This window comes from Rhynchophorus ferrugineus, unplaced genomic scaffold, assembly GCF_030347505.1.
Source record: "Rhynchophorus ferrugineus isolate W39M unplaced genomic scaffold, kcgeb_rfMv2 rfM3, whole genome shotgun sequence".
Lineage (NCBI taxonomy): Eukaryota > Metazoa > Arthropoda > Insecta > Coleoptera > Curculionidae > Rhynchophorus > Rhynchophorus ferrugineus.
Window position 1 is genome coordinate 14,585,731 of NW_027472582.1, and position 14,381 is coordinate 14,600,111.

The window sequence follows — 14,381 nt, forward strand, 5'->3', positions numbered from 1 at the left end:
TTTATAGGTCATATGAAATATATCTGTAAACATAAAATATAAAAGCAAAAATTAAATACTCAACACACCTCTTTTAAATGTTAATATTACATCGTCATCATCATCATTAAGTTAACAGTTTTGGAGACTACTTTAATCAATTAGAGTTTATCCAACCTAGATCAACTGATGAATTTCAAATCGCAGTTCCCATAATTCAATTTACAAACTGTTTGATGACAATCTTAAACAGCATGCTTACTGACTTGACTGGAGTGGTTTTTTCTTAGCGAAATTTACTCTTTTACTAATACTGTAACAATATATATTCAAACATTTGTTCAGATACATTCAATTCATTCGTCTTATATACAACGCTACCAAGACCGCATAAAAGTTTATTATTGTAAGCTTGTATTATACAAAATAAAAAAGTAACACCTACAGATTTATTTATTATCCTGAGTCGCCAAAACTGGTTTACTGATGACCATAACAAGTAAATCGATACGAATTAAACTTGTACTACCGTCTGGCACCGACAAATTACTAATTATTATCGCTGATAACACGTTTTGTAACGCAAAGGTCTTTACAACACACTTGCGATGCACCATGATTTTACGCAAGACCTATTAAACGTCCGTCATTAGAATGTCTAATTATACCACAAAGAACAACGGCTTAATGTTAATTTCTGACGGTTTTACGAAATTTTTACCAGGGAGACCGTTCTTAATCTTTGTTTGAGCATCAGAAAATATCAACATTTACGACGGATTCATTTTAATTATGTCACGAATCTGCCGATGAAGTATTTTCCCACTGATGGGAAAATAAATCCGTTAAGCTATGAATATTTTCGGTTATTTTAAACTTTGGGTCTGAAGAAACTTTGATGATCTTAGAATTCTATATAAGTTGTTCACTCGGTAATATTATGTAATAATTTGTAATTTTAACTAGCTTTATTGTAGAATTAACATTAGATAATAGAGTATAATAGGACCGGAGTCAACTTACTTTTTATGAAGAAAAAAACATATTTTTAAGATAAGAAGACATATCTTTGATATAATTAAGTAGTAAGGTAAGACCACAAAAGGTGGGCTTAAGGTGCTCACACTCCCTTAGCCATAAAGAGTAGCTCAGTGTCTCAGTCCTAGGCTAATGGAAGTCACCAAAAATAGGGAAATTATTTCATGAATGGAAATTTTTGATTAGAACAGTGCTATTCAGGAAAAGTCACAAATTGCTACAACTACATCGTATGTTGAATTATATGACAGATATCAAATGAATTATCGGCAAATGTACACATATCAGTAGCATACTGCATTGGCAGATTGAAATTAACTTTAACAGAACCGGAACCACATGTAATAAGATGGAAATTGAATAGTCTTCTCAAATTTGTAAACTATTAATCTGGATACTGCAAACCAACTTAAGGTAAATAATTTATAGCTTTAAATAAACTAACTAGTGAGCTATTCATCGCAGCTATTCCATACCGTAGTAAAATAATGGAGAAAATAAAGAATAAAATAGTGATTCTTGTATGATGTGATGTCATAAAGTCCCATTATTGATCATAAGGTAAAGATTATAAACAATTGTTGGGAGGACATGAGAAGATAGACTGATGACGTGAAAATGATACTGTTCCTGATTCCAAAACTATTTGTTTTAAAAATTAATTTTAATTTAATAGCACGAAGTCGAAAAAATGTTGATATTTAGACCAATAAAACAGCCAATGTACGTCATTGATGACGTCGAATACATTTGCAGTTTGTAGAAATATAAAATCGTTTTACACTGGAAGCAGATATTTTCTTATAATTTTCATAATTAAGTGATCTTGTTAAAAAGACAGAATGCTGTTTGAATCTAGGTTATAGTATCTAATAAGGTCTATAAAATTAGATTTGTGTTGGTACCGATAGACCTTGTTGTTTAGTGCCTACAAAATTCTTCATAGCATTAGTGATAATAATTAGAAGATATTAACCAGCAAACATTGTAAATCAAAAGTCAAATATGATGCGGCAAGATTGCGACGTGCTGGCATCATACATTTTGATGACGTACATTGGTTGTTTTTTGAAGGAGGAGGGTATCGAACTTTTGTTATGAGCAAACTTCCTCCTCCATCAAAAGAATTGTACGTGTAAATTTAAGGATGGAGTGAAGATATATTAATAGTATTAAAAAGGAGTATCGGTATTTATTTTCCTCCAAAGTATATCGATATTTTTCTCCACGGGCAACATCCCTAGCGTGATAAAAATTGACATTTCAACAAATAATATCAATTTATGGTCTATCCAAAGTTATTTTGTACATACGTCATCTCAATTTGTGACGTCAAAACGTCGCAAAGTTGCCTGCAATCAACTCTGAGTTTTAATTCAGTTTGGCTTTGACATACAACAAAATTCTAATCTAAATAAAATAATTAAACAAAAATATCGTTATCAAGTATAATTTATTTTAACAATATAGTAAATCTAATGCATCAATTCACTTAAAACTACAATTAAGTACACAGTTATAATAGTTTGTAGGTTAAAGTTGTGTTTGTATCCATCTGTACAGTGTTTCCTTGTAAAGACATTTTGATATCACTTTAATTCTGCTTCGTTTATTCTGTTAATACCTCTATACATCCTTTTTGAAAAAGCTAGATTTAATCACTGCATTCTGTATATACATTTCTCATATCTGCAAAACAGTATTCTATCTCTCCTGAAACATTTTAACCATGTGCTCACGTACATTCTGAAAAATTACAAATATATCTGTGCACATAAATCTTTTACACTCTACAGTAGTATTTCCCACAGTTATCATATATTAACTTATAACCACTTTTACTTATTCCCACTCTCATCACCCTGTCTTAGATATTGGCAGCATTGAATCATATCATATTCGGAAATCTTCATTCAAGTCAATAACTAAGCTGTTAATTTATAATCTATCTAACATTTGTTCACAATTCCATCATTTACCAACTTCTTCTGCAATTCTTAACTCTGCAACGAATTTTACTAACAAGAGGACGCCTCCATTATCTCGCTCCTGTCCAAAGTAATCGATTAGAGATACAATCTATTCAGTCTGGCGTCGGAATTTTCAGTCAGAGTAATAATAACAGCGATTTGAAATTTATCAAAACAAGCAAAGCATTATGATAATGTTGACCGGTTTATAACCTCTTATCACTATTGTTCTAAATAATTTTACATATGTTTGACAACCCGATAAACTTTTAACTAGAATAAAATGTAAAGGAACATATTGTCTAATTTTAAAAAATATTGTCCTGATGACGTATATACAAAATAACTTTGGATGGACTATATATATTAATATTCATATTATTCATTCATATAGTGCATGACATCTTGCAAAATTCGTGTACTAGTTCAACAACTCGTTAAATTAAAAAATTGTAAGCTAGGACGATGAACTCTATCAGTTCGGAAGAATGGTTTGAGTATATGGTCGGTAGCTAACGAAATACCCAGCAAATATAGCGTACGATCTATTAAAAAAAAACAAGTTCATTCAACCTCCGATACGTCGTTTATGCGACATTTCATCGTGTAATCGAAACGGTTCATAATTGCTATAAAATTAAGTCGATTCCTGAGCAACTAACTGATACTAATTATGTTTTAATTACCGTCCTGATTTGATTCTCTCAAATTAGGAGCTCGTTACTCTCGTGTTCAGTTTTACAACATTTTGATAAAACTTAATAAGCCACTCTAAGAAATAAAAAAACAATTTCAAATTTTTTCCATAATTAAACTTTTTTTTTGTATGATAATAAAAAATTGCATAATAATATACCAAAATAATCACTTATTAGGCAATATATCAAAGGATCCTGTATCCTTATAAATAAATTTCAAGTTATATAACGTTAAATAATAAGTTAAAGTTAAAATAAAACTAAGTTAAAATAAATATAACTTAAATCACATAAAGTTAATTTGAAATATATATTGTAATAAGTGTTTAAACATTAAACAATATAACTTCTGCAACAAACATAATCAGACCAAAAACAGCGTATTAATTGAACAAATAATAGGTCTATGAAGATATTATTAAAAAAAATTTAATTATGAACGTGGCTTTTATAACACATTAGAATATATAAAAAAGAACGGATGGTTTATTAATTCGGTTTCACACGGTTACGATGGGATCACTAATAGCTAACGCCCACTAATCCTATTTTTGCAAAATGCTATTCCATTGACAATTGTGAAAACTATTAAGTTTATATCAATTATGTTTATCAAGCAAATAATTAAAATTCAAAAATGATAAAATGTTGAAAAAAATAAAATGCCATATTACTATATACGTTAGTGCATTAACTGAAATTTAAAAGTGTTTCTTCCCACATCAAATAAGAGTCTTACGAAAAAGATCTATCCATTCTAATTTTCCATTGCGGCAAAATGATAAAAACTAAAAGTTTATGACTTGGTGGGTGCCCTATTTTTCAACCAAAATCACCAAAATATCTTAACATCCATCTCTGTGGCAGCTTAAATAGGAAACAACACTTCAGACAAAATGCAGAGCAGATCGGTCTCAAAGTCAAAGAACTATATAGATTAGTTGGAAGGTACTCCCAACTTAATCTAAATTCAAAGGGATTGGTTTATCAGTTTGTTGTAAGGCCTATTAGGTTTATTAAACAAAACTATTCCATTAAGTACCGGTGCATATTGTTACGAAGAACTACCCGATGAGCTCGAATTTAAATGGATTTACGACATTATTCAAGAATTGGCCTTAAAAATGAAATAAGGTTACTAAATAACAGAAAAATAGAAGCAACACAGCTACAGAACAACACGTAGGAAATCATAAGATTGAAGCCAGCCAAACCACTTAAACTTATATAGTGTATAACTCTTTTTATCTTAACGTTAACTTAAGTAGTCCAATTTAATTTTAATTTAGGAAATACATACCGATATATTTATAACGCACTCGTTCTTTTTGTATATTGATGCAAGTACAACTGAACAATAACAATAAAACTACATTATAAATTAAGATATTAATAAGCATATCTAATTTAAAATCTAATTAATAACAAAAATTGTCATGCTTTTTCGTGGGCACAATATTCTTTAAAAGAGAAGCAAAACATTTATATTTATGCATTCATATTTGATAATTGACGTTTGATAATTTGCCTCCACATACTCAATTTGTTATAAACCGGTAGAGTCATATTTGATCTTAGCCACTAAATATATTTATTAGTATTCTATTCTAATTTTTTTCCTCTTGTTATCTTATTACTTCTGTTTGAAACTAACCTTTCAATTCTTTTTATCATCCAGATTCAATTAATGCAACTACAAGCTGTTATTGTTCAAAATCAGCGTTTCCTTGCAAGTTTTATAATAAACTAGCATACAGTGTTCACATTTAGATCTCCCTGTTTTTAACACTCGGTTTTTCGATACTTAGATTTTTAAATTTTGTATATAATATTTATCATATATTGAAAAAAATTAATTTCGTCAATGGACAACAATTAACTGTACATTTTTCATTAGCAGTACCATTTTGATTTCCAACATTATAACACCTCACCTGATTCTTATCAAACCCACTATATACAATCATCAATCTCGATGAAATCGTAATTAAATCTGATACACTCAACGAGTATTCACAGAGCACATGTTATAAAAGGCTCACTCGTAAAACAAAATAAAATGAAGATTTATTTCAGCTTCATTTGCACAATCTGCACAGATGATTTACGACATCATGAAAAATATATATATTCAAAGAAATATTAGACATTACAATATAAATTATTGCAAAAGTTTGAAATTGGGGTTGTTAGTTAACACTTTTGTTTTTTTTTTAATCTATTTTGTATTAATACTCATATTTTAGTAATAAATATTTACAACTTATGTTTTGAAATTTTAAATATATTATATTATTCAGCATAATGTCAATACGCAGTAATATAACTTCCATCTATTCTGGTCATTAATTCACTTTAAAAAGATATTTATTGAGAAATATTAGTCAAAATATGTTTCCTCATTTTCTACATTTTCCCACCTTCCTGGCAACATGGCGATAACATGGGAAAGAACAATACTGAAGTTTGGTCTCTTTTACCACAATATATAGTTTTATTAGCTGAAATGATGACTTTAGGCATCTGAAGTAATTGTTTTAGTCGATGTTAGGTGCTTTTAAAATACTACACCGTGCTGCTGATCTCACCATATACACAGCAAGAATTCATTGTCATGAATATTACGCTTGAGTGTGAATTTGGATGATTCTGCTGGGCTAATCTATGACTTTTAATGCTTGGAGTGGTATTAGTTGATCCACTTTTCACTTTCAGATACTATACGTTATAGAAAAATCTTCTCTATGCCTGCCATGGAATGAAACTGCAATATCGAACCTGCATTATCAGTCGATTCATGATATTTTGAATACTTTCCATCTCATACAACGTCTAGAAATAGAACAAGTTTTAAGCAACGTGAGAGTTGTTTATGAGTTGGAGCTAGTCTTTTGTCCAATAAATATTACAATTACATTTTTTTCGGATTCTTTAGTCGTTCAGTCGTAAAATCAACAGAGATCATGATGGTGCTGCATCACTATATGTTTCCAAAAGCGTTTGATGGGTTTCGACAACAGATTCCATATCAAACAACAACCGAAATAAATGTCGAAAATTTAATTTTGTGCCTTCCATAAATAACTCAATAATAGTAAATAAACAACATTGCATTAACTTACTTCATTTCCACACATATTAATCGCTGATAAAAATGCATGCAAGCACCTAATAACTAAATCTCGTATACTGATTCTTACACATTTTTTTTGTCTCACATCCATCTCGAAGCATAATAATAATAACCAGAATTTATTATCCGCCAGCTTGGAGATAAGATATTTACAGACTCTATTAAATTTATTTTATATTTATTTTAGATATAGATTTATTTAGAATAGATTTATTCGATAGAGTGCATTTTCAAAGTGGTCCCATTGAAACTAAGTCAGGATCCTTTAGGGTCCGTACAAAGTTTTCACATATTTTTATATAGAATAATCAGATATTTGAGTAGAATGTTATGCTGATTTGATATGACTTTTTAAGCACTAACTATATCGGTGTAACGGCTAGAACGTTGAGCTCACATCGGAGGTCGCGAGTTTGGTTTCCGGCGGGTACATCAAATTATTGTTATTATTTTAGTTTGGTTAGAACATTTCTCAAATCTCTTAGGCTAGTAGCGGACCCCGTGGCCTAAAGCGTTAATTACTTTCCATTATTGTTTCCTTATTCATATTTTTCATCATACGGGCTTGAACTTTACTTGTTCTACCCATTATAGTATTTAATAAAATAACTGCATAATTTATTGAGTAAATATCTGACACTAAAAAGAGAAAAATAAAATATCTTTAACAAAAAAACAATACAAAAATTATAATATAATTTTGTAACATACAGAAAGTTAAATTACGAACAAAACTATTCTAATTTGTTGCTCAGTACGGACTTCAAAGTGATCAGTTGGTAGTAGTTAAAATAATATTGTAAATAGTTAAATAGGTTTAGGTAAGTATTAAGCTAAATTGTGGGTATATAGTAGAATATAAAATACGTGTAATATATAGGTTAAATAAGGTTTTTGTTTGTTTTTATTTAGTTATTACAACCATTATAATGTACACATTTTATTTGAAAGCGTTTTTTTGTGTTAAAAATTATTTACCTTTTATTGAGTTCCTCATTTATTTTTCGAAGTCGATTCAATTTTTTTGTTAAAAATATTTATTTTGTAATAGTTTTACACAAACTGGAAGAACTCTATAAAACATTTTGATACAACAATATTTCAAACTCATTTAAATTTATTAGTGGCTTAAAATAATGAACCGAAACCACTAGATAATTACGTTGTCAATGGGAAATTGTTACCGATCACCGAAATTGAAATTTTCCCCACCGGCGATTAAAAATAGCCTAATTGAGAATGCACGAACCACATTAATATATCTTGGAATAGAAAATAAAACCACATACTATCAAGCTCAATCACTAGCGATTCGATTTCGATCTCGGGCATGGTTAAAGGCTTTCCATTACAGAACTATGCTAAATTAAGACAAAACCAATGATAGATTTTTATTCTATCTAGCGGTACACCCAGTATGTATATCTTCCATCGATTAAAAACTTTAAATAAACAAAAAAATATCATAAATTATAAACAGATATAAAAAAACAATCAAACTACTCGGATAGCTATCGTATGAATATAGTACAATCCATTCTTAATTCAAGCGATATGCTTTGAAATAACATAACATTGTTGCACATAATCTCAAAATAACAAGCCACGTGTAGAATTGTGTAAATCATGATATAATAGTTATAAAATGCATTTTAACCATTTTATTTATAGCTAACACTAAATATTAGCTTATATTTATCTAATTTAAATATATAGTGATAAGTTCAACTCATTACGCAAAACCGAAAATCATAAACCCAAAACATATCGCTTCAAACTAGTTTTATGATAAAGTTCACCTTCAGAATTGAACGGTTACGAAATGGTTTGATTTTAAGGAGTTATAATGGATCATTATTTTTTATCTTCGAAAAGTAAACCACTTAAGCATATCCGAATGAAATTATAATTTACCTAAATGTCGAAGCTATTCAGTTCTAAGAAGAAAGATATAGAACATTTTAACATTTCAGCACAAAAAAGCCGATTAAATATACTTTGAATCAATATGTGAAATAACTAGTTTTTGGATCAAACTATTACAATAATTTTATTGTTATAAAGATAAATAAAGTAAAGGTTAAATGCATAGTAAGCTACAAAAAGGCTGTGGGTAAAAGTCATCGAGTTTAAGTTGAAATGTGTTTAAAGGCAAATCAATTATTAAACAAAAATATCATATATTTACAAAAGAGCTTAGAGAATTATATTTTATTAAATTATGACTGTTGTAGCAAGACTATTCTTGGATGTTAATTTATTATAGATTTTGATAGTAGTAGTAAACAGCCACTATTTTTTTTATTGGACCTTAGTATTTAACTTCTATATTTTCGATGTATTACAATATTTTTCCTTGATTCTCTCTAAAATCCTCATTATTTTGTTGTAGTTTATCTCTCTAGTCATACTTAATATATATTAATAGTATATTTTTAGTCATATCGCACTAATTTGAGATTGAAAATTAAACTATTGCATGGACCTCTAGATTGGCTTAGATTTTTATTGCTTAACATATTTCCACAAAAAGAGGATTATTAGTTATTTTCATTAATAATGTACGATAATTTCGCTGGTTTTCGATGACGATTTTCGTATTTTGCCCACTGTCTGAATTGTTTGGCCCGGTAAAACAACTTTTATACAGTATTTCAGTATTATACAGTATTTTATATATGCATTTAATTTAATTTAACAATTGCTAACATGGAAACGTTAACGCTGTTTGTCAAATTCATGATATTGTATGTTAACATGTAGTTAAAACGATAGGATGGTTCTGCCACCGCTTCGATAGTCGTTGGTTCTAATCCCTCAGAGCATGGATGATGATATTTGTAATATTAATTGTAAATATATCTAGATAACTGTAAAATCCGTCAAGGCATAATATTGATGATAATGGTTGATGACAGTATCCAGGCTGAATAGGACCGTATGTCTTCTGGGACGACCTGTCGAAGATAATGTTAAGTAGTAGGTGCAGTCGAGGTAAACTCTGGTTTGGTGAAATGGATACCAAAAGATTTCCTAAAAAAAGTATTGTTTGCAAAACTGTTTCCCAATGATCCCTTTTTATGTTTTACTTAGTACTTTGTCGTAAAAGTATCATTATATTTCATCATATCACAGCAGCCTATGCTATTACTTGTTCCAAATAATGTCATATGGTGTGGCGAAACAAAACTTCTTATACAATTTTACAATATTAAAAATGAGTGGACATTTTTTTTCAAATAAAACATCGTCGACAAAAATCTTTTTTATTATAGAGGTAATATTAACAAGAAAAAAATATTGGAATCTCACTTATTTCACATATATGTGGTAATATAAGTTTAATATTCATAAAAAATCTTAGAGATTGAATTGCTTTCTTACTAGTCTAACATATTGCTAAAAATACAAGCATCTATTCGATTTACATGCGTTACCAGTTCACCGCAAAGTAGTGCAACTAATCAAGTTTCACTCAATGACTATTGAATTCTGTTAATTTATTTTTTCAGTAGGAGTTGAACAGTGTAAAGACATTATTATACAATATAATTTTCATATCAAATTAATATACTTTGAAAGTCACCTTTTAATATAGTCATATCCTAAACCAGTTTCAATGAATCAATTTAAATAATTATTCATAAATTAATCGAGCATAGTTAGTGGTTTAGATTTATTGTGCGGTTTTATCGTTAATTGCAGAGGCATTATGCGTATGAAATGAATTGTTTATATCAAATTTATTTTGAAATTAGTTTAATCGAACTCAGTAATATGTTACGAAACATTTTTAAAAAACGCTACCGGTGAATATTTTCTTTATAAAGTAGATTATTTTACAACATACATATAACAATAAATTAATCTGAAAAGAAGCTGCACCTTAGTGACCACCGGTGTCACAAAAAATAATATTTTTTGTATAAATTTACCTCATATTTTCGACAATCAGTATTAATCCCATTTAGTACGCAATCCAGTAGTCAGAATGTTTGGGAAATAATGCGTGATACTTAATATTATTACAAAGCATTTTGATTTATTGATTTATTAAGAACGTTAGCCCTAAATGTTGGTATAATAAACATTTATAAAATCATATACTGATCTAATTTCAAATAGGTAATATATATTTGGCGGAAAAGTTTTTACATAATGCTGCATAAAACAACAGCTTGCGATTTGGTATTTTTGAATTACTCTATATTTCTCAATCAGTATTCATAATATTTTCAACATTCGTTGTATGCTTTGAATAAAACTACTATTGAAGCCCATCAAACACTTTTAAAAACCGATATTCATGCTACTTCTTCATATTCTGTTGAGCAGTTTTGAATTTTAAAAATGGTGATTTTAATCTCAATGGCAAAGAACGGCCTGGATGACCAAAAATGTTCAAAGACGATGAATTTCAAGTATTATTAGACAAAAACACAGTTTAAAATAACAAGAAGCATTCAAGCGATGTACCAGTTAATAAGTCATCGGTTTTTAAATATTTTTATGCGGGTAAAATTAAAAAACCTTTAAAATTAAGCTATTTGTTTATTAATTCATTGATTTATTGCATTTTAATATATGCTATATATAAATACTTTTATTTTCCGATAATTTTCTAAAAAAATATTGGTATTTTTGCTGACTGTTGCAAAAATGTAGATTTATTTTCTCCGATACATCGATATATCGATGTTTTCTAAAAAATCGTAATCGATATATTGATGTTTTTTTAAATAACACATTCCGACATTCCTGTTCTCAAAATATAATATCCAATTGCTTCAAACTTTCGGTTTCATTGCTTATTAACAAAAAAAGACGACCTTTCCATAGAAAGGTCTTTCGTTATAACGTATTGTGATTGTATGAAAGTTATATCTACTCCGACTATCGCAAGTACTATAAGTTATAGGTTAGTCTAGGAGAACCATTCACATCGAAACCGAAACAACAGATTCAAGACCATAAAGCACTACTCTGCATATGGTGGGAGCAGCAAGGTGTAGTGTGTTACGATATGCTCAAAACAAATGAAACGGTTACTGCAAATGATTAGCGACGTCAATTGAACAAAATGAATAACGCATTATTTTAAAAAGACTAATATAATGGAGTAATCGACGCAAAGCCAGAGTTGTAAAGGATACATTGTTGCAGGTAGAATTTTGCTAGTCGATTTGCTAAGACCAAATGATAATCTATATTCTGCTGCCTATGATGGAAGAAAATCGATACTTTAACTGCAAAGGGGTCTGGATTAACTTATGATGATGGTGTGTATGATATATAAGAGTATCATCCACAAATAGACGAACTTGGATTTGTTGCGGTAGTATCCTATAGATACAATTGAAAGTCTCAAGGAACAAAGTTGGACTTATGCTCAATCCTTGTAGGATTTCATTTACTTATGAGGGATATGAGAAGAAGAAGAAGAAGAAGAACCTTACGAAGTAGCATATTCTTGATTCCATAAGAGTATTCAAAATTCTGGATCTATTGATATTACCAAAAATATTTGAAAATGCTACGATGGTGTGTTGCGTTTTTTTAAAGCCGTCCATAATATGATATTCAAAACCTTCTAAGTACGGTAGGAAAGCCTTTAACAAAGCCTAGATGATGTTCGCCTAGTAGCATGTACCTTTGCATAAAATGTATTAACCTATTGTATATAATTCACTCTAGTATGCTACAGAGGCGGCTAGTAAGGGATACCGGTCTCGATCTTCCAGATACTGATGGTAGTTGGACCCTATTCCAGATTGTATTTTAAACATTCAGTAAATGTAGTTGTTGGTCTGTGCTAGGTTCTTAGATATAAATATCCTTGCGCAGGGACCATGCTAATCTTCTTTGTATCATTCCAATGTCATTATATGTAGCAGTAATATCTAAGGTTTTTAAAAAATTCCTGTTAAAAAGAATAAAACCGATCATGGAGAGAAAAAATCATAATACTAACCAACACATCAGTTTGGGTTTATTAACAAGCACTCAACAATTGGCCAGGTCCACAGAATAATAGATGTTATTGAAAAAACCTATGAACGTAAACAAGTATGCTCAGGCATGTTCTTAGAAGTGGCACAAGCCTTCAAAAAGGTTTGGCATAAAGGCCTTGTTCATAAACTAGAGAAACTGTTACCAAAACAATACACCGAATAACTAAAATCGTACATTACAGCCAGAATGCTTAGGAGTTAAACAAGAAGAAGCTTACTATACAATAAAAGAAACTAAAGCAGGTATACCATAAGGATGTGTACTGGGGCACAAATGGAGAATATTACGATGGCTCTATTTGCTGATAATACTATGATTATATATATATATATACATATATATATATATATATATATATATATATATATATATATATATATACATATATATATATATATATATATATATATTTATAATATTATAGAATAATAAATTAATAAATTAAGTTATAATTAATAATGAGCTAAGTATTGAACAACACAAGCAAGAAAACACATAACTCTTTTTTAATATCATCCTATAAGTCACAAATAGTATAGAGTAGAGAATAAATCAATTGCAGACACAACTCGTGAAATAACAATACGCATAAAGCAATACTCTCGATATCAGGCGTGTATCGTTAATCTGTAAAAGCTTTCCATCTCGAACGGTTTCGGTTACGAAACGTCTATAAATTATAGGAAAACAAGCGATCGATTTTTATTCTGCCATAACGCCTAATTGGTATCCGCACGGTTTGATTTAGATTGCAGGTGTGTTGATAAAGCGACACTATTCCAATCGGTCCAAGTCGCTTTACTGACCCGTTGACAAATTTTCGTTTAATTATTGGGTGTATTTGGGCAGGAACTTGGTGCAACCATTGCGTAAACGACTTCACCGAAAATACTTTATTACATATCGAAAGTGACCTCATATCGTCGACCGGGTAGTGTTAATTCCGATAATTTAAATAACAAACGATAATCGGCAAGCTTGAACCGGTTCACGAATATAATGTTGAAATTGTTGCGCTTTACATATTTTGTTTTATTTCAACGCCTACTAGTCTGAAAACAAATTAAAATCATAAAAAAACTATCTATAATTAACGAATGAAATGAGATTCTTTCAGTAAAACTTGAGCGTCGAAGAAACTTATTTAATAATAAATTTATAATTATATATCATATAGATAATAATAAAATAAAAACTCGATATATTAACAGGATTGATATGAATTTATAATAATATTACTATTTTTTTTAATAATATTTAACAACTTGTAACATTTAATATTTGGAATATTTTAATAACTTCATGATATATTCAGTTTTTAGTACTCAAGTTACTTCCAATGAACGGATATTGAACCGTTTCATCGAGAAAGAAGTAATTTACCATCAATACCAAGATTTTTTACCATTATCTTTACCGTTAATGATAAGATTTTTACGAGAAATATTTCTCTTTTCGAGAACCTTTTTTTGACTGTAAAAAGATACGACACCAAGAATATTTTCTGAAATAGAGGTAAAGGTCACTCGCAGTATCACCAATAATATTATC

General features: G+C 29.4%; 1 protein-coding gene and 1 non-coding gene across 3 annotated transcripts in view; one reads left to right on the forward strand and one right to left on the reverse strand.

Annotated features, from left to right (window-relative positions):
• Nucleotides 1-14,381, forward strand: part of Gld (Glucose dehydrogenase) — a 121,030-nt gene that overhangs the window by 30,821 nt on the left and 75,828 nt on the right. The window lies entirely within an intron of this gene.
• On the reverse strand, nt 12,621-12,722 carry LOC143194538 (U6 spliceosomal RNA). Its single transcript, XR_013005370.1, has one exon. It is a non-coding gene; the product is annotated as a U6 spliceosomal RNA (small nuclear RNA).